This window comes from Gorilla gorilla, chromosome 14 (genome assembly GCF_029281585.2).
Source record: "Gorilla gorilla gorilla isolate KB3781 chromosome 14, NHGRI_mGorGor1-v2.1_pri, whole genome shotgun sequence".
In the NCBI taxonomy this organism is placed as follows: Eukaryota; Metazoa; Chordata; class Mammalia; order Primates; family Hominidae; genus Gorilla; species Gorilla gorilla.
Window position 1 is genome coordinate 58,949,021 of NC_073238.2, and position 22,463 is coordinate 58,971,483.

The window sequence follows — 22,463 nt, forward strand, 5'->3', positions numbered from 1 at the left end:
TTCCCTTGCCTTCCTTAATGGAAGGTTGCAGGGTGGTCCTTTGATAGTTTTGGCCAATGACATATCAGCGGGAGTCTGCTAGGGACTTCTGGGAAACGTCTGGCTCTCCTGGTTAAATGGATGGATAAGGCTGATGCTGTCCTCAACCCTCTTCTTCCTGCCTTAAATGCAAACTTGACATCTAAAACAGAGGCAGCCATTGTGTGATGATGAGAAGAAGGCCTGGAGAATTGCCAAGACAGTGACCAGGACATCACCAACCTGCTGGTTCTAGGTTGTCTATCTCCAGAAATTTTGCTATGTAAGGAAAATAACCCACCATCTGCTAAAACCACAGTGACTTGGATTTCCATTTACAACGATTCAAGATTTTCATAGGCTTCACATGAAGGAAATAGCTTTGTCATTAGTTTTTGCCAACAATATGTAGCATTTAATTAAAAATCAAAATATTTTCTAGCCATTAATATCAGTATAGAAATAGGCTTATATAAAGGCACCTTAAAGCTTTTGGCAGTCACTGAAATCTAACCACAAAAGGAAAACAAAATCATTTCATTTGCTTCTAAATTGTTTGATTTATTGATTTTTTCCCCAAGTATATTTATAATTAATTTAGGGTTTCTAGAGTTTGATATATTGATTCTTGTGCTGTTACTCTTATTGAAACTTCATGCCAACTAGTGGTATGAAAAATTCCTGTAATATAAATACCCTCTGAGTCTAGTGAAACTTTGCTTTCTCTCAGATTGAAATAATCTTGGAATCTGTTTAATCTACTTAATAATTCCCTGCTCTATTTCATAGAAGCCAAAATGCCTCAGGCCCAAGTAAAACACAAGGTTAAGGCAATTTTCTAATAACTTGGGGCAAAAGATGGAAAATTGGCCTCCTCTAAGGCTATTTCTAGAAGGAAACCCAGCAGGTCTTAGATTCTTGCTTCTTGAAATGTGAGCCCTGAGTCAGTGGCATTGGATAGATCACCTGGGAGCTTGTTTAAAAAACAGAGTCTTGGGCCCCACTCCAGGCCTACAGAGTCAGAATGTGCATTTGGGCACCAGCTGCAGGGAACAGTGTGCACGGCAAAGTGAGAGACGCAATGCCCAGAGTTCCTTAGCCTTGTCTTCATCACCACCATCTGGTAAAGGTGGACGATGGCCCCTCTGCAGCCAGGCAGGAGCCGATTGGCAATGGCTTGGTCCATCCACTGATGAGAACATGTGATGACAAGTGGTGAGGCAGAAAAGAATGGAAAGAAGCCTGTTCTTGGGGCTTGGAGATGGCCTCTCCATCCCAACCCTGTGTTGCTGCTGTTCTATCCATTGGGAGGTGGCCTGATAGAGCAGCATTCTATACAGTGATATTTCTCAAGCTGTGGGCTGCATGTTTTCTCAGGGGCCTGGAGTCTTCTTTTTTTTGTGGGGGGCAGGTAATATTATATTTTAATTTCAGTGATAATCTTAAAAAAGAATTAATATTATTAGAATCACATGGAACCCTGAGTACATCCACACAATACTTGTACTTCAAAGAGGATGCTATATGGGCAAACATTTTGCAGGAGTTTGAAAAGAGGAAAGTGCTGAGAGAGTTCATTCACTAATCCCATGGTCAAAGTTTTACATTCAAAAGAATCTGCTCCACTGCAGTTGGTGCATATTCCTCCTGTAAGCAGAGCCCGTCATTATCTGTAGCGACTTGCAAAAATTCATTGGCAGCAAGCATAATGGTAAATCTACAATAAAGCATTTTTCTGTTTCTTATTCAAGCAGTGATTAGATTTGCTATCCATGTAATGCACATTTTAATTGCATCGTGATGTTAACTTTATCTTCAAGAATACAAGACTGTTTTACTAAACTACTTCTAAAATTTGACATTCATGGATTTCTTACTGACTGTTTTGCTTATGTATGAAGTGAAATTTTATTGAACTAGAAAACCAGTCTGAAAATGTTAATATTGTCTTGAAAAAGTATTCTTAGGTGAATAGATATTATTATTATTATTATTTGTTTGTTTGTTTGTTTGTTTGTTTTGAGACAGAGTCTCACACTGTCACCCAGGCTGGAGTACAGTGGCAAGATCTCAGCTCACTGCAACTTCCGCCTCCCGGGTTCAAACAATTCTCCTGTCTCAGCCTCCTGAGTAGCTGGGACTATAGGTGCCTGCCACCACGCCCAACTAATTTTTGTATTTTTAATAGAGTCAGGATTTCACCTTGTTGATCAGGCTGGTCTTGAACTCCTGACCTCAGGTGATCCATCTGCCCTGGCCTCCCAAAGTGCTGGGATTACAGGCATGAGCCACCGTGCCCAGCCGTATTAGTATTATTGAAGTCACATTAGTACTACTGAAGTCACAAAAAGGAAAACAAAAAATATATGACCCTGTCTTAAAAAACAACAACAACAACAAAAAAAAAGCTGAGTTGCTTTGGCATATTTTGTTTTCAATCTGAAAGCATTTCCTCACCATTTCCAAGAGTTTACATGGAGGCATTTGGATTGTGTATATCTGCATAGAAGATTCAGCAGGAACATGGTTTTTGTGCCGTATGTTTCTCCAAAACACAAAATGGCCACACAGTTTCAAATTATTACAGCCAGTGTTATAGAAAGACAATTACTACTTCATTAATACACACCCGTCTTTCCTCATCCACCTTGACCTTCCTGGTCAATCAGTTTGCCCATTTATTTTTTCATTGCCTAGAAGTCTCTTTAAGTTAGAACATGAGTAGTTTGTGAGAATAATGTCTACATAGTAGTTTGATGTCCTCTTTATCCTAGATGGGGTTCTCTTCACACTAAGTATTAAAAATATGTCATACTCAAGCAATGTCGCCAGTGGTCGTTTCTTCCTTTCATTGCGGGGTGATATGGTCTGGCTCTGTGTCCCCACTCAAATCTCATCTTGTAACTCCCATAATTCCCACGTGTTGTGGGAGGGACCCTGTGGGAGATAATTGAATCAGGTGGTGTGTCTTTCCCGTGCTGTTCTCATGATAGTGAATGGGTCTTACGAGATCTGATGGTTTCAAAAACGGGAGTTTCTCTGCACAAGCTCTCTCTTTGCCTGCTGCCATCCATGTAAGATGTGACTTGCTCCTCCTTGCCTTCCACCATGATTGTGAAGCCTCCCCAGCCATGTGGAACAGTAAGTCAAATAAACCTCTTCCTTTTGTAAATTGCCCAGTCTCAGGTATGTCTTTAACAGCAGAGTGAAAACAGACTAATACACAGGGTGACTGGTATCTTGACTTTTTGCAAATTTTGCTACCATGCCTGAGATATCATGCCACACACATTGTCATGAGTTTTTGGTCCTAACCCAAAGCATAAAAACAATTCTGTATTAAGAGTGAGATTTGTGGCACTATTTTGTAGATGGAAGAACTGAAACTTGACCAGAAATTTAGTCAATGTTCGAGTTCTATATAGAAGAGGTATTTTGCAGACAGGCCACAAAAGAATAAATAACATAACACAAGTTTTACCAACACTACAGAGAATATTGGTGAAAATGAAGATTCAATAGGAGTCACATTTAAGAATTCTGTTAACTCAGAAATGGGACTTTCCCAGACTATCCTGTGTGACCAGATGACTGCTCCCTCTGCTACCCTGGAATGCCCCCACAGAGCAGAGAGGAGAAATGCAAATGCAAAGTTTAATTAAAAATAGCTCCTCAAGAGGTAGATCAACCCTGTTGTTTAATTAAATTGCAGACATTTTGGAAAACAGAATACTTAAGGGCTATATCTTATTTCTCAGGCATCCTTTGTCTGATTTTGGACTCTCCCCAACACAATCCAAAGCTAGCCAGATAGTGGATGTCTTTTTTCTCCCCAAGGAGACTACTCAGTGTTCCACAATTCCATTTACTACTCCTTTTCCAGGCCTTGAGAAAAAAGGATTGGGTAGTATTTTCCTCTCCATTCTCTTTTATGTGGCTTCTTCTAGATCTTTGGCACATTTGGGAATGACATCAAAATCTAGCCTTAAAAAGGCAGATCTGGGCTGGGCATGGTGGCTCAGGCCTGTAATCCCAACACTTTGGGAGGCCAAGGAGGGTGGATCACGGGGTCAAGAGATCAGGACCATCCTGGCCAACGTGGTGAAACCCCGTCTCTACTAAAAATACAAAAATTAGCTGGGCATGGTGGTGCATGCCTGTAATCCCAGCTACTCGGGAGGCTGAGGCAGGAGAATCACTTGAACCAGGGAGTTGGAGGTTGCAGTGAGCCGAGATCACACCACTGCACTCCAGCTTGGCAACAGAGAGAGACTCTGTCTCAAAAAAAAAAAAAAAAGTAAATCTGTGCCCACGTGGAGCCAGGGTCATTTTGCAGATGCAGAAAGAAAGACAATGGTGGCATTTTCAAATCCTTGCTTTTGATGTTTCCACCCTTACCATCATGACACTGAGGCAGGCTGAATCCAAAAAGTTAGTCTGTCCTTCTGAATTTAGCAGCACCCTGAGAATTCTTCCTGCTCTCCAGGAGGACCGTTATGCTATCTGGTGATGACTTCCTATTATCTTAGTCCCTTATATAAGATTGTGGTGGCTGGGCATGGTGACTCATGCCTCTAATCCCAGCACTTTGGGAAACCAAGGTGGGTGGATCACTTAAGGTCAGGAGTTCAAGACCAGCCAACATGGTGAAACCCTGTCTCTACTAAAAATACAAAAATTAGCTGTGCATGGTGGCGGGCACCTGTAATCCCAGCTACTCAGGAGGATGAGGCAGGAGAATCACTTGAACCCAGCACGAGGAGGTTGCAGTGAGCCAAGATGACGTCATTGCACTCCAGCCTGGGTGACAGAGTGAGACTCCATCTCAAAAAAAAGAAAAAGACTGTGGCATTGTCAAAATATGGAGTCAACCTAAATGTCTATCAGTGGATGAATGGATGAAGAAATTGTGATACATAAACACAATGGAATATTATTCAGCCCCCAAATGGGGGAAATCCTGTCGTTTGGAACAACATGGAGGAATCTGAAGGACATTATGCTTAGTGAAATAAGCCAAGCACAGAAAGACAAATATCACATAATCTCACTTATATGCAGAATCTAACAAGGTTGAACTCACAGAAGTAGAGAGTAGAACGGTGGTTACCAGAGGCTGGGGATGGTATGTGGGGAGGCCGTGAATGGAGAGTTGTTGATTTAAGAGTACAAAGTTTCTTTGTAGACAGGAAAAATAGGTTTTGAGATCTATTGCCTAGCAGGGTGACTATAGTCAATATTAACGTATGTATATTTCAAAATAACTAAGAATAAGTTTCAAATGTCTCACCATAAAAAATGATAGGCAAATTTTTTTAAATGATAGGCAAGTGAGATGATGGATATGTTAATTATCTTGATTTAATAATTCCTTATTGAATACATATATCAAAACATCACATTGTATCCCATAAATATACAATTATGATTTTTCAATTGAAAATAATATTAATAATAAAAAAGACTCTGAAATTATTGAGTGCAAAGGACTTAGAGCTCATCTAGACCATGTGTTTTTCAGAAGTGGAAAATGAGACTCTCTGCTTTGAAGTGCCTGCCCGAGTTTGCGGTGGCATGGAATCAGAGTCCAGGTCCCTTACTCCTCTTCCAAAGCACTTCCATCTTATGACTTGAAAAAGTTGAGTGCCACTGAAGAGACTGGGATCTGGTGTTAGCCGTACAACAGGGAAAGAGGGGACACAGGAGGCAGATGCTGAGTTACAGACAATGGGAAAAATGGGAAACAAAGTTAGAACCCCACTTTCACCTATTGAGGACCAGATTGTTCCCACATCTCCAGCAAGTCTCTGTACCTACTACTGAGGAAGGTGGGGAAGGGAGTCAGCAGCATGCATCCCTAAGGTACAGCCCCGAGGGGCTGGGAAATGGAATCCATGCTGCATGGTGGGGGAGAGACCAGGGAAAGATTGTCAGCATGGAAGACCCTTGAAGAAGCCAGACTCAGGGGCTCCATTTGAGGCCTGACAAAGTAAGGCTGGAAGTGCCTGAATAAGACTTGGAGCAGCCAATGACAAATTTTCCTCTCACATTTTGGTCTAGTGCAGGCCCTATTAGAATCATATAATGGAGACTCAGACTGGTGATCTCAGGGTCCAAATAAGAGCCGTGCTGAACACAGAATTCCTCCTGGATGTTTAACACCTTGATATTGTAACACGCATTTTGGTCCATCTTCTCTTGTGGATATGTGAAATTTTTCACTATCTTCCTACAAAATAGTTTAGCTGTATGGATCTCAATTTATAGACAGAAAAAAAGGAAAAAAAAAAAAAAAAAGATCAAAGTGGCAAAACAACTTGCCCAAGAACAGAAAATGCTAAAAGCCAACCATGGTCTAGGATTCACAGATATCAAGTTCTTCAATCTAGGATCCTATCCATGAATAAGCCATGGTTTCCAGTGTAATCCAAAAATTGTAACATACTCTGTTCCACTGTTATTGTTTGTGTTACAAAATTAGGGTTTTAAAGTACTTTGTAGCATCTGAGCTAAGGCATGTCTTATAATTCAAATTCTTTTTTTCTTTCTTTAACCTGTGTCCCGATTGCCCTGAGAATACAATACTGGCAGCAAGCTGCACTTTGTTTTTCTAAACAGGAAATGGGTTAAACATCCAACCTATCTTCCTGTCTCACTGGCTGCCACTTTCAGTCAGCTTTGCCAACTCCTCCCTCTCTTCAAGCCTCTAAGTGTTGGCCATTCAGAGCACTAGCTATATTCTCTCCCTAGGTGATCTCATCCTGTCTCATGACTTTATAAATTCTCTTGGTCCATTTTGTGTTGCTAGGAAGGAACACCTAAGGCTGGGTAATGTGTATATAGAAAAAGGTTCATTTGGCCTATGATTCTGGGGGTTGGAGAGTTCGAGAATTGGCATCTGCATCTGGTGAGAACCTCAGGCTTTGTCTACTCATGGAGGAAGGTGAAGGGGAGCTGGTGTGTGTAGCAATCACTTGGGGAGAGAGGAGGAAAGAAAGAGTAGGGCAGTGCCAGGCTCTTCTTAACAACTCTTGTGGGAACTAATGGAGTGAAAACTCACTGACCTCTGGGAGAGGGCGTTAATCTATTCATGAGGGATCTGCTCCCATGACCCTAACACCTCTCACTAGGCCCCGCCTTCAACCTTGGTGATCAAACTTCAACATGAGGTTCGGAGGGGACAAATATCCAAACCATAGCTTATGCCTATTGTATATCCAGGATCCCCAAATTTAGCTCTCCAGTCCTTATTTCCTTTCCAAACTCCAGACTTACACCCAACTTTCTACTCCGTAGCTCCATGTGCATGGCTCATAGGCCCTTCAAAGTTAACATGTTCCAAAAAGAACTCTTGGTTCCATAGCTACTTCATTCCCCACTCTCAAACCTACTCCTCCCCAATCTTCTCCCTCTTGATAAGTGGCACCACGACTCACCCACTTGCTACAAACCTAAAAGTCTTGCCTGAGTGTTCTTTTTCCTCACACACCCACATTCAGTCTGTCATGAAATTCTGTCAGTTCTACCTTCAAAATACATTCATCATCGTGACCTCTTTCACCGCCTCCACCTCTACCACCCTAGCCCAAGTTCCTGTCATCTTCCAACTGGGCTGACCTTTTCATGGTCTCCAGGAGAGCACTCATGACCTTAGCAATCATTACCCCATACCATAGCCAGGGTGGCCAAATACTTAGATCATGTTACTTCCCTACTCAAAAGCCTCCAATAACTTCCCATAGCCCTCAGCATAAAACCTCAGTATTATGGCGTCTCCAGCCCTAGTGATCTCCTTTCCCCTAGTGGGTAGCTCAACTGTGACATCTCCACTTCCCTCCAGTCACACTTGCCTTCTTGCTTTCCTCTCCCGTGGGGGTTCTTAGCCTCTTCTGTGCCATGGACCCCTTCAGCAGTCTGGTAAGCCCTATAGATCTCTCAGAAAGTTTTTATTCTTTATTATTTTATTATTTTTTGAGCCAGAGTCTCACTCTGTCACCCAGGCTGGAGTGCAGTGGCATGATCTTGACTCACTGCAACCTCTGCCTCCTGGGTTCTAGTGATTCTCCTGCCTCAGCCTCCCCAGTAGTTGGGACTGCAGTCGTGTGCCACCATGCCCAGCTCATTTTTGCATTTTTAGTAGAGACGGGGTTTCGCCGTGTTGGCCAGGCTGGTCTCAAACTCCTGACCTCAAGAGATCCACCCGTCTCGGCCACCCAAAGTGCTGGGATTACAGGCGTAGGCCACCACACCCAGGCCCCTCTCAGAAGGTTTGTTTGCTTGTTTTTTGAGACGGAATCTCCCTCTGTCACCCATGTTGGAGTGCAGTGGCACAACCTTGGCTCACTGCAGCCCCCGCCTCCCGGGCTCAAGGACTTCTCCTGCCTCATCCTCCTGAGTAGCTGGGATTACAGGCACACACCATTACACCCGGCTAATTTTTGTATTTTTAGTAGAGATGGGGTTTCACCATGTTGGCCAGGCTGGTCTTGAACTCCTGGCCTCAAGTGATCCATTTGCCTTGGCCTCCCAAAGTTCTGGGATTACAGGCATGAGCCAGTGCACCTGCCATCAGAAGGTTTTTAAATGCATAAAATAAAATTCATAAGATGACAAAGGGTGAAATATAGTTACAGTATATTAAATTTACAATGAAATATGTATACATATGATGTATACAATGAAAAAGTTACAATGAAATTGTAAATATTTAAATATTAAAAACACATTTGTGTTACAGTAACGAATGTGCTTCTTTATCATCGTGTGAAAGAACAAGATCTAGCAGCAGCTCTAATAACTATCATAATTTGGAAGTTGTGATAAGCACGAAAGATACTTCCAGATACCTGTAACAACTGTAATGTGATGGGAGAGTATCTGTGATATTTATTGGTGTCAGAGTCACAGATGCTGCTAATATTACTGCAGCATGTTTGACTGCAGTAATTTACTGAAGTAAAAACTAAACTTCAGTTAGCAGTTAGTGAGAACAGAGAAGTAATTTTCTTCCCCATTTAAGTTCGGGGACCTCCTGATTTTATCCATGGACCCCAAGTTAAGACCCTCTGCTTAACATACCAAGCTCATTCCCACCTCTGGACCTTTAGACTTGCTATTCCCTCACTTGGAATGCTCTCTGTCTAGATCTCTGCATAGCTTATTCTTATCTTTCTCAAGCTTCTATCCGAAGGGTGCCTTCCCTCACTACCTGTCCAAAGAAGCACCCCCATTCATCTGTCACGCTCCTTCCCTCCATCTGCTTCCTCTCCCCGCCTTACTTACCACTCTTTCAAGTCAGGCTGTTTTGGTGTTTTCTGTTTGTTTACTTGTTTACTGGATTCCTGAAGGTGAACTGCACTGTCTGCCTTGTTCTCCACAGTCCCCCAGCATCTAGAACTGTGCCTGGTACAAGAAAGCACTTAGCAAATATTTGGTGGGATGATGAATGGCTGTAAAAGGATTAAATGATTTAGACTTTTAGATACTTGTAAGTATCTCTCCTGGGAAAAAATGTTTTGTTCCAAATTTCAGTCAAAAAAGGTATGTTTTCACAGGTTTTTAAAATTTTTCAAAATTAAGATTTTTAATGGAAAATGTTCCATATTTTATAGTCTTATAGCTATGGGTCATGAACCAGCTTGGGCATGTGCCTCCCCCACCAGAGGACTGAGTGTTAGAGTCCCAGAAGGTTGGTGAACCTTTATCACAATGAGCAATGGCTTGTTTTGACTACCTCACATGAAAGTATAACAGATTACTTCTAAAAATAGCTATTTTCTTTTGAACTTGTTCTTTCCATTTTGAATATGGCCAATCCTGAAAAGGGATTTATTGAATTCACATTATACTTCTCTCAAAAGTAAATAGCATTAGAGAGCAAACACAGTGGTTTATCACATGACGTAGAGGCAAATTAATCCTTTATTGCAAGGTATAATTTAATATTGGACACATTGTGTTTGAGGCACTGGGGGACTTCCTAGTGAGAGCTTGCTAGTCATTAAAAATGTGCGTCTGGAACTCAGGAAAGCAGACTCAGCTTCAGAGACAAATGGGTGTCATTGTTGCACATGTGGTACTGGAGCAGTGGTGGTAAGTAGGATTTCTCAGGTGGAACATGTGGAATCAGAGACGGAGCCAAAGTCATCTCCTAAACAGCCCACAGAAGAGGAAAAAAAACAGGAAGGAAGACTTGGAATCAGAAGTACCAAGTCATTCAAGTAGCTACCTATCCAAGTATAAGTTGACTTACTAGTCGCCTAAGGTATGTAATTCCTGACCAGCTCCTGAAGATAAGAAAGAAGAGAGAAAAGTAATACATGTACCATGACCTTTAAAAGAGAGAGAGAGAATTGGATAGAACATAAAACTGACAAACAACATCTGAAAAAATGCGAATCATGCCTCATTCGCAAATTATCTTACAAAAGCAGACACCTAAATGGAAGAGTTGGCAAAATGTAGAGCTTGGTAAAGAAAGCCAGAGAAGAAATACTAGGGCAAACCTCAAGTGAATACAGGAATAGCATTGAGAGCTAAAAAGGAAAGTTTTTTTTTTTTTTTTAAAAACAACTTATTAAATGCCAAACGGTAGATGTGTCCCTGCTGTACCAAGAAATGTTGGTGTTCCCAGGGCATCTGTGTTAAGTAACTGAAACAAAATGTTTTTCATTCAAACAACTGCATTTTGAACAGAAGACTGAAAACAAAGTAAAGCAAAAAGATTGTAATCCTGAAACAAACCGACATACAGATTCTATGAATGTGTAGTAGCAAAACACAGAAGCAGGGTAACCATTTAATTGCATTTATGCAAGTACTTTGACTCTTCATTGTTGGCAAATAAATTGATAAGATTTTTAAATGGCAGAGAGGACAGATCTAGGAAGCATAATGCTTGTTCCCGATCAAAATGAGCTGATTAGAAAATTTTTCAAACATTTTCAAGCAAAACACTTGCATTTAATTCCGTTGAATCTGATGAAGTATGACTGACAGTGGACCAAGAGCCCCGACCACTGTACTCCCCATCCCCTGATCAAGGCACCACCTTCTCTCACACTCATCTAAGTGGTCCCTGAGAAACCTCCAAGGAAACCCAGGGGTCTGTGCAGCACATTTGAAAACCACTCAATCAAAGAAAGAAGACACAGTGCGTGTAATACACAAGAACAATAATTCATGCCCAACGTTTTCTTAGTGACTTGATCCAACTTAAATGTATCCACTTACTAAGTGGAAGTGCTTTAAGCACCAGAAGGAAGTCAGCTTGGGACCCTGATTCTAGTTTCAGTATCTCAGCCGCAGCTGCCATCTATGCACACGTTCATTCTAAGCTAGATCTGAGCAATGGCAATGGTTGTAGCCACCCCAGCACACTGACAGGTAGCAGTGGGGATGAGAAAGGTTTATTGGGCGTTTCCCACTCATTTTCCAGAGAAGATGGGTGGGAAGTCAAGGAGGCAGGTTTCCAGGAGGTCAATGCAGCTTAAGTTTTAGAATCCCTCCCACAAACTCAGTTAATGAGTATCACCAACCCAAAAAGCATTGAAGATTAGCTACTGTGCAAACACTTGAATGCCCTGGAATCTTATGGCTTATATATGAAAGAAATTTGATAGAGGTTCTCCCGATCCTAAAAGTTTACATATGACCAATAACATGTTGTGAAGCCAAGAAAACTTTTCTAATTATCAATAGTAATAAAAGACAATTTCCCCTCAATCATGCTAGAGGGAAGACTGAATTATTTATGATCACTATAGGCATTGATAGTACAAAATCATGGTAATATAAATAAGTGTGCAGCCCCCAAAAATGTAATGAAAAGGCATTTAGGAAGATGTGCCTGGCAGTTTAGCAATAAAAATTATGACAATAGCTGGGCATGGTGGCTCATGCCTGTAATCTCAGCACTTTGGGAGGTTGAGACAGGCGGATCACCTGAGGTTAGGACTTCGAGACCAGCCTGACCAACATGGTGAAACCCCGTCTCTACTAAAAATACAAAAATTAGCTGGGCATGGTGGCGCATGCCTGTAATCCCAGCTACTCAGGAGGCTGAGGCAGGAGAATTGCTTGAACTCAGGAGTCGGAGGTTGCAGTGAGCCGAGATCGCACCATTGCACTCCAGCCTGGGCAACAGGGCAAGACTCTGTCTCAAAAAAAAAAAAAAAAATTATGATAATATTTTTCTAGGTTTTGTAGTGTTTCTGTTATTGATCATCTTTTTATATTTTTTAATCTGTTGTGATTTCTTTTCTAATTCTAAAGAAATCACTTTTGTACCTGACTTTGTATTAGGCATTTTGCACTCTTTTTTTTTTTCTTCTTCGTGTAGTCTTTTTTATTTAAGATGGTGCCAAAAGCCAAGCACAGTGGCTTACGCCTGTAATCCCAGCACTTTGGGAGGCCGAGGCAGGCAGATCACTTGAGGTCAGGAGTTCGAGACCTCCTGGCCAACATGGTAAAACCCTGTCTCTGCTAAATATACAAACATTAGCCGAGTGTGGTGATGGGCACTTGCAGTCCCAGCTACTTGGGAGGCTGAGGTAGGAGAATTGCTCAAACCCAGGAGGTGAAGGTTGCAGTGAGCCAAGATCATGCCACTGCACTCCAGCCTGGGCAATAGGGAGAGACTGCATCTCAAAATAAACAAACAAGCAAACAAAGATGGTGCCAAAAATTATACAAGCCTCAGGCCTTGCAAAGCCTGGATCTGCATCTGTTTACCTTGGAGGTGCAGTGGGCAGATGACAATTGCTTCTTGGACACTGTCCTATTCTGCTAGAGTTTGCAGTAATTGAATGTGCAGACTTATGGGGATGGAATGGGGGCTTTCATAGATGAAAAAATCGAGAGACACAAAGTCAGTCTTATTTTAGACCACATTCATAACAAACGTCAAATCGCACCTCCTCCCCTCAAGCCAACTAGATCCTTCAATATCCAATTATCATCATGGACATAAAAGAAGGAAATGTTGAGTATAAAGGGAACCCCACCTTGCATCTAAGCTGGGATTCCACTCTGGACATAAATCATAAACTGCTGGGGTTGGCCTATAAGACATTATTTGCATGCAGAACAGAGAAGCCTTCTGGGAAAGAACTCATCCTAAGGGAAGCAGGAGTTTCACATGAACAGCTTGCCCCTGTCATCTTTGCAAGTTCTACAAAGAGAAGGTCAGAACTTGCAAAAATGTAGCTTAACTTAGGGTTTATACACTAAAACAAAGAGAGGGGGGAGACAAGGTAACTTTAGTATCCTGAGGGCCCTACTGCTTTCCACTGCTGTGGTATGAGACAGCAGCACCGGAAGGTATCTGGGGGGAAAAAGAGGCCTAGTGAGCACAGTGATGCCTGTTGGTGATCAGTGGAATGATGAGTGCGTAGCAGGAGTTAATTTGTCCATGAGTATACAGAGACTTGTAGAAATAACACGGGAAGACATATTGCAGAGGACTGAAGAGGTCCTGGCTGAGCTGGTGTGGGCACAAACTCGTGAAATTTGGTTTATTGCTCTAGTAAGGACAGGGCAGGGAGTGGGGATGCTCAGGGATAACATAATCAAGAGGACCTGGGTGTTATCTGCCACAAGCTTACTGTGTGACTTTATACCTCTGCTTTCCTCATGTGGAGAAATTTGGTGCAGGTGTCAGACAAATGATCTCTAGGATATCTGCTAGCAGATTCAAATTAATGTTCTCTCTATTTTACCAGAGATTATATGCAAATGGTTTCAGTCATGCCAACAGCTGGGCTCCCGCAGGCCTGCAGTAAGTGACTTTTAGAAATTATGCACCTACTAATTTCTAGATGAACAAAGTGAATCTCAGAGCAAACAAGCGACTTCTCTGGTGCTACTTTTCTCAGAAGCACAATGTAACCAGAATCTGAGGCCACTGAAGAGCTGGAATTCAAAAAAACAGTGCTTCTGCCAGGACTGTGGGATATGGCAGTGGGGGCAGTGGCTGTAGGGCTCTGTAACCATAGAATGCTGTCAATGATGTCCCTAGAACTGTGCTGTGTGTCACCTGCCCAATCGTACATGGTGGCCCTCCTCTGTCCCCCTTGTCCCTACTCTCAAAATTTAGTTCCAAGTCCCATGACTGGCAGTCCCAGGAAAAGGAAGGGTGGAGGTGCTGGAGCAGTCCTCTGCCCTGCCCACTGCCTTTTCCTCTCCTAGGAATGCATTTTATTTTAAAAAGTTGCTTACAGAGCAGAGCTGATGGCTTTCCCAGATGCCCTGCCACCAGACAAGACTGCGCACACTGGGAAAACACAAATGAATTCTCATGCACGCTGGAAAGGTTCAAAATGACAACAGGAAATTAGAGAATTGTGAGGAAAATGGAAAATCCTTAGGCAATTTATGAAGATGACAGATTGGAATTCTCCAGTCTCTTGCTTCTCTGCCAAGCATAGCTACTGCTAAAGAGAATAGCACAAAAATGCAGGATGGCCTCTTTCAAGATGGCGGCCTCCAGAAAGCCAGGGTCGCTGCTGGAGAGGCAAGGGAGCAGCCAAACAGCACCCACAGAAGACAAGGAAGTCAGAGTCCTCGTGGAAAAGCATGCAGCAGAGCACACTTTCTCAAGCACACCCAGACTCATCGACTTCTATTAAAGTTGCCCAAAGCTGTGCAGTGGCTTATGCCTGTAATCTCAGCACTTTGGGAGGCTGAGGTGGGTGGATCACCTTAGGTTAGGAGTTTGAGACTAGCCTGGCCAACATGGTGAAACCCTGTCTCTACTAAAATACAAAAATTAGCCGGACATGATGGCAAGTGCCTGTAATCCCAGCTACTTAGGAGGCTGAGGCAGGAGAATCGCTTGAACTCGGGAGGTGGAGGTTGCAGTGAGCCAAGATGGTGCCACTGTGCTCCAGCCTGGGCAACAGAGCAAGACTCAGTCTCAAAAAAAAAAAAAAAAGTTGCCCAAAGCTATGGTAGAAAATGGCCCCAGGATTCTATAGCCCAGCCCATGTCCATGCCAGGGAAATATCATAAATTTGGTATGGAAGCAGAGAATCAAACATGCTTTGAGCTCATCTGCCACATTGTGCCCACATGCTCTTCCTGTGTTTGCCATGGGGTCACACACACAGGCCCCTGCTGCTCACCTTTACAGACCTTTCTCCAGGTGGCTCTTCTGTGTTCTGCTCTGTACAATGCATGTCCAAGAAGGAACTGACACAGAGCAGTCAGATAAACTGATATTTAGACCAGCGCACTTCAACCTTGGCTACACATTGAACTCATCTGGGGAGCTCTGCAAAAATGCCTAATGCCTGGCTCCTACCCCAGACCAAATAATTCAGCATGTCAGGCTGGAATACTGGCATTTGCTTAGAGCTGGTGCAGGTGGAAGCATCTGCCAACTCTGAGAGCTAAATCAGTGATTCTTAAACTTTGCTCAAATATAAAAAACTCTTTCCTTTGAATTTTAACTCTTTAGGACCCCAACATTCTGGTCACATATTTTGGGGGAGCTTTAAAAAAGCCCACTGTTCAGACTGTACCCCATATCAATTAAATCAGAATTTCTGGAGATGGGAATCAGGCATCAGTATTTTAAAAAATTTCTCAGATACTTCAAAAGTTCAGCCAAATTGGGAACCAATGAGTTAAATGATAACAGTCTAGTTCAAACAGTAGGATCTCGGTGTGTGGCGGTTGAGGAGGTTGGGAAAGGGGACCTACCTTCCAAGCTAGGAATAAGAAATCAACAGAGTTTGGCAGGAGGCTGGTTGGTTGTATTAGCAAATCTAAAGATAGAACATGTCAACCAAAGCGGGATGTCTGCATGGAACAGGGAAAGTGGGAGTCAGAGAGGAAGGTCTAGCCAAGGGGGCAGTGCATGGGTGACCTCATGGGAACATCCAGTCCTATCTGTTTGGCAGGTCTGTCCCCAAAGAAAAGATGAAGGGACAAGCTTAAGAAAATTTGGCATTTGGCTGGGCATGGTGGCTCACGCCTGTAATCCCAGCACTTAGGGAGGCTGAGGCGGGTGGATCATTTTTGAGGTCAGGAGTTCAAGACCAGCCTGGCCAACATGATGAAACCCTATTAGTACTAAAGATACAAAAAATAAGCCAGGTGTGGCAACAGGCACCTGTAATCCCAGCTACTCAGGAGACTGAGGCAGAAGAATTACATGAACCCGAGAGGTGGAGGTTGCAGTGAGCCAAGACCGTGCCATTGCACTCCTGATCCAGCCTGAGTGCCAGAGTGAGACTCCGTCTAAAAAGAAAAAGAAAAAAAAGACATCCTTTGACATTAAACTTTCCTTCTAATATCCCCTGCTCGGCCTGTGCTCAAGCGGCATTCTCATTACCATTTGTCTTCCTTTTAGTTTTCTGCTGGGAAAGAACACGTTAGTCAAGGTGACACAAATGTCCACTCAGCTTAGAAGTTCTTATTTCTTGTTGCAAATTAATAAATTGTCATTTTGGTTTAGATAGCCGCTTCCTGAGAGCTTGAGTGATGTGGATCTGTCCCTGAGAACCTGACTCACTCTAGCAGGTTGAAACAGTCCAGTTTCCAAACCTGCAGATTAGTTTCACCAAAGTGGCACCATTTCACAATTCCTAGGGCTTAGCACAGAGAGTTTTTCATGATCCACCAAATTGGGAGCTCCTGGAATACGCTGGTCAGTGTTTGATTCTTCTGTGTATCACCAATACCACCCTAATTCCAAGACACCATAGGCAAGGATGATAGTCTGAATATATACATCCATGTCAGCAGCATGGCTGTTTCTGTACAATGCCAGCCCCAGTGCTGGAGCAGAGTCCTGGAGGCCACCATAGAGCCAGGTGCTAATGCTGGTCTTACAGAATTCAGGGGGTCCTGGGGAAGAGATTGCTATGTCTGCAGCAGAGGAAGGCACTGGCGAGGTTCAAGGTAGAGACGTTTTGCCAATCAGCACAGAAGTATTTTGATATTTTAGAAATTAGTAGATACAGCCATACTGGTGCATGACAGCTGAATATCAGCTGTTTGTAGGTAACACGTATTTGTTGATTCGATGAGTACCCCCAACTAAAGCATCGTTCTTATGGCTGGTGGCACTCTTCCATCTGCCTTCCCACAAAATGCCAAAGACTTTCCTGCCCAGGGCTCCTTGACCCATGAGAGAATGTGACTAAGTATGGTCTTAGCTTCACATCACATATCCTGGGGAGCTGGTGGTTCTGGTGGCTGGGACCTGAGGAGCGAGAAGAAAAGGAGTGTGGGCCGGGCCGGGGGCGGTGGCTCACGCCTGTAATCCCAGCACTTTGGGAGGCTGAGGCAGGTGGATCATCTGAGGCCAGGAGTTCAAGATCAGCCTGGCCAACATGGTGAAACCCAGTCTCTACTAAAAATACAAAAAATTAGCCAGGCATGGTGCTGGACACCTATAATCCCAGCTACTTAGGAGGCTGAGGCAGGAGAATCGCTTGAACCCCGGAGGTGGAGGTTGCAGTGAGCCGAGATCATGCCACGGCACTCCAGCATGGACAACAAGGCGAAACTGCATCTCAAAAAAGAAAGAAAGAAAGAAGGAAAGAAAGAAAGAAAGAAAGAAAGAAAGAAAGAAAGAAAGAAAGAAAGAAAGAAAGAAAGGGAGTGTGGCCTCCTCACAGGACTAAGAATATAATGCATAGACCTGCTTTCGCTTTAATTTAAAAAGAAGGTACTAAAGCCCCATGTCTTTTGCAGCTATGGAATCCTTTGACAAAATTAGTTTTCTTTGTTGTGTTCTAATTTGAAAGCAAAAAAAAAAAACAAAAAACAAAACAAAAAAAACCATTCGTCTAATATTTGTGGCAAGGGAGCTTGATCAGATGAGAACAAAACTTCTGGTCCCCTTTAAAGTGGCATCTACTATGATGCCAACAAAGCAATTGTCTAAGATTTGCCTTCTTTAGCATTCTGCACTAACTCTTTACTGCATTTGATATTCTGCCACAAGTGATGGCTGAGGGACATCGTCACTGGGGGAGGTCGCTGAAGAACACTTGTTTACCATGTCATTCCTGCTTTGTCATTCTGGTGGTGGCTTGTCCATCACCCTCCTCACAGCACTTTAAAGGCACATGTGCAGTCAATGAAATAGACAGATCTAAAGAGTCTTTTGTGGTTAATGGTGCTGTTATTGTGAAATATGAATGCTGTAGATGTCAGTTGATAGTTTATCATGCTGTCCACAGTTTTGGCTTTTTAGACCTTTCCCCCAATATTTTACTTTCCCCCTGTTTCCCAATCCCCACCCTCTTAAATTTTAGTAAACTGTGTATTGTCATGCTATTGAGAAATCTAGTCTGGAAATGGTTTGGGATTTTTTTAGCCGGAGTTTCGCTGTCATCCAGGCTGGAGTGCAGTGGCCCGATCTCAGCTCACTGCAACCTCTGCCTCCCAGGTTCAAGCAATTCTCCTGCCTCAGTCTCCTGAGTAGCTGGGATTACAGGCTCCTACCGCCATACCCGGCTGATTTTGTATTTTTAGTAGAGATGGGGGTTTCACCATGTTGGTCAGGCTGGCCTTGAACTCCTGATCTCAAGTAATCCAACTGCCTCAGCCTTCCAAAGTGCTGGGATTACAGGCACGAGCCACCGCACCTGGCCTGGAGATGTATTTAGAGAAGGCTGTTGTTCCTTCTAAAATCGTTTATATTCTCACTAATACATACATTATCTCATAGCTTCTGAGTATGTACAGTTAGAATAAGGGTTATTTGGTACCAGCTAGTGATAAAGAGATGTCTAAACAGATAGATGGATGCCTATCCTGTTATAGTAGCAAAATATATCTAGACCAATTCTGATGATGGCTGCAATGGCAAAGCATTTGTTTCAAAGTTATTATTTTGGTGTCATCTTTTGGACATCTCAGAAAGCTCTCGGCTGAGCTAGAAACAGAGTTTCATTATTCAAAAGGAAAAATCTATTACATCTTGTGAGCCCAGAGTGAAAACAGCATGTGAACTCAGGGCTGCCAGCAGACCCTCGTGCCAGCTGGTTCAATGGGCAGAAGTGAGAATGTTAATAAACACTCTAATGAAAGGAAGTTGTTGGATAGTAATTAACATATGCCATTAGTATCTGTCCCTTTGGCCAGACATGGCAGACAGGCTGAAACCATACATACAAATGAGTGTCTGCTAGGACTGTGCGCTGTGCGCGGAAGAAAGGGGGACAGTGTCATTGTGAGCAACTGGTGTTGTCAGCAGCTTTAAATCACAGGGCCACTGAGTAACAAAAACAGGGAAGGCTTTTGTGTTTTGGAACAATTGGGTGGCTTACAATTTAAAATATTTAATAAACTTATTTTTATTCTCACTTACTTTCCTTTTACCTCAAAACCTTCTGTTTATAGTTTTGTTAAGAAAAATACTGATTTAGCTTTTTTTTCCTAATCAGTGAGTGAAGGATGCAACTTAGGGCTTTTTGTTTTTAAACCACAATTTCCTCATCTCGCCAGGAAGAGAGGTGACTACCTGTTTCTCAGGGGCATCCCAATAGTCATATTTCTCAAGATCTACATTATTCCTTTCTGGTTGATCTAAAATGGGTTAGAAATCATACCAACTACTCCCAAATACTGCCTCTCACAATACAGTGGAAAATCAGGACTGCAAACACCGAGCTCAGTCGGCTTCAATGGCTTCTTTTTGCCAATGGGAAACTGAGGCCCCGAAAGGCGAACTTATGGTCCCTAAATCACAGACCTGGTCTGCTGACCATTGTTAAACCTTCTCCCATCCTAGGCCACACTGTTGCATTGACTGCTTCTTTCTTACTTTGACAATGACCAATTCCATACTACTTTGCTGAGAAAAAAAAAAGAGACACTAAAAAGAGACCACACCACATTTGGATCTTCTTCATGTATGTTGATTTGCTGATAGTACACACAACATTTTAAGCATTTTAAATCCAACCTTTTAAAGATGCTGGAAACAGTGAAGCTTGGTGCCATTTGGTTGTATGATGTCATGAGAAGTTAAAACTAGAAAATCTAGCAGGAACAAAGGACCAGCAGAAAAATAAAAGAATTATTAATAGAGATCAGAAAGATACAGCAAAATATAAGTTGACAAAGAAGACTGGCACCACAATAAGTAGGTAGAAGCCTTTGGAAGTGTCTAATGTGTACTTTAACATATAATTTTCCTATTATAAATTAATATGAATAATTGAATTTGGGCATCAGCGAATAATTAAAGTTGGCTAAAGTTTCTCTTTGTGTTATCTTCGAAGAACTTGTTAAACCATTAAAGAATAAACAAGGCAGGCCGGGTGTGGTGGCTCACGCCTGTAATCCCAGCACTTTGGGAGGCCGAGGCAGACGGATCACGAGGTCAGGAGATCGAGACCATCCTGGCTAACATGTTGAAACCTCATCTCTACTAAAAATAGCCAGGCACGGTGGTGTGCGCCTGTAGTCCCAGCTACTCGGGAGGCTGAGGCAAAAGAATTGCATAAACCCGGGAAGCAGAGGCTCCAGTGAACCAAGATCGCACCACTGGACTCCAGCCTGGACAACAGAGCGAGACTCCAGCTCAAAAAAAAAAAAAAAAAAAAGAATAAACAAGGCTGGGCGTGGTGACTCACCCCTGTAATCCCAGCACTTTGGGAGGCCAAGGCAGGCAGATCTCCTGAGGTCAGGAGTTCCAGACCAGCCTGGCCAACATGGTGAAACCCCGTATCTACTAAAAATACAAAAATTAGCTGGTAGTGGTGGCACACGCCTGTAATCCCAGCTACTCAGGAGGCTGAGGCAGGAGAATCACTTTAACCTGGGAGGCAGAGGTTGCAGTGAGCCGAAATCATGCCTCTGCACTCCAGCCTGGGCAACAGAGTGAGACTGTCTCAAAAATAAAATAAAATAAAATAAACAAAAATATAGACAAATTAACCTACTTAAGACAACAAAATAACTTTCAAGCATTATTCAGGCTTTTTTAAAAAATGCTTCCTTTAAATGGGTAGCATCTACTTGCTAAAACAGACCCAGAAAAAAACCTTTATTTGCATCTTTTCACTAGTGGTTAGTTTACCTTCCAACTTAATTGAAAAATAAAGGGCTCTATTTGTTGACAGATTAAAACTACTTCTGTTTAAGAACATTCTGTGGGTGGGGATGGCCAGTCTCAGGGTGCCATGTTGTTCTCCTCATTCACTGCACCTTGAGAAACTCTTAGCCATCAAGGAGATCTCCACAGAAGAGAAGGCAATTCATGGCCAACAGAAGTTGCTGTGGGCCTTCGGGAACCTTCAAACTGGCCCTCAAGGTCCATTTCAGGCAACTCAAGCTTTTCTCTGAACAAGTTAGCCTTCCTCTCAGCTGGTAGCATTGTTTATTCAATCATTTACCTCTTCAAAGAACTTATATTGAGCGCCTTTTAGTGTCGGATGCAGTGCCTGCCAATGGGCCTCCATCTTTGAACGTGGCAGAATGGGCACCCTTAATGTAGTTTCTGCTGTTTTCTGTGCTTGCCCCTTTGTCAGATTCTGTATCAGGTTATAACATGAACAGGGGTTAGTTTTTTGCCTTGGAAAAAGGACAAAGGACCAATAAAAAGAGAAAGGATTTCATATTCACTTAAACTATAAATTTGGGGGCCTCACAATGCCCCACACAGCTCTTGGTAGAGAGCCTGTATCCATTCAAAGTTTCATGAACAGGAACATGAATGTTAAGTGTGTATAAAGACCCTGGAGATCGTCTGGTGCAACCCTTTGGTTTTACAGATGAGGACACTGAAGCACCGAGAAGGAAACAGAAGATTCAGGACAAAGCCAGCTCTGTCTCCTGTACCAACCTTGCATGAAAAACAACCAAGGAAATCTTGCTTTGAGCAGAAACGATTTGCGAGTCAATACATATGTACTGGGAGGAAAGATGAACTGAGATGACTCTACCTAAAAGACAGAATGCCAAGGAACAACTTAAGGATATCCTGCAAAACTTATTATCAATACTTATTTAGAAAAAGTCCCAACTAGGTGTCCTTATAGAGGTTCAAATGTGAGTAGGACACACGCACGGCCAGGGAGGCCTGGATTATAGGTGGCCACCAATTCCAGCCTACACTGCCAGGTGACTCTTGAATCCTTCCCTGAAGATGTTTCTAACAGGAGGGAAAAACCATTTGTCCCCTATCAAAGAGCAATGATGACCAGGCAGGTGGCTGGTCCTTCCTGAGGCTCTGTTAATGTGGGGTCCGTTTTGACAAACTCATATTCACATCAGTAGAGGGCAGGTCCCCAAAGAGGACAGTGGCTCCAGCTGTCTGTGGCCCACTGACAGCTCCTCTTTGGGTTTTGGAGGCCCCCTGTATGTTTACTGCAATCCTGACAGACTTCTGCCCGGGGAACTTCCTCTTTCTTTTAGTGATTTTGCTGTTATTGTTGTTTTTAATTGCAAAAATAATATGCATTTATTAAAACAAATTCAAA

At 42.8% G+C, this 22,463-nt stretch overlaps 1 long non-coding RNA gene across 1 annotated transcript in view; it reads left to right on the top strand.

Annotated features, from left to right (window-relative positions):
• The window catches only part of LOC115930403 (uncharacterized), a 58,758-nt gene extending 36,906 nt beyond the window's left edge, over positions 1–21,852 (top strand). Inside the window, exon 4 of the long non-coding RNA XR_004067030.2 lies at positions 21,756–21,852. This is a non-coding gene — a long non-coding RNA (uncharacterized lncRNA). The remainder of the gene's footprint in view (positions 1–21,755) is intronic.
• The last annotated feature ends 611 nt before the right edge of the window (positions 21,853–22,463 follow it).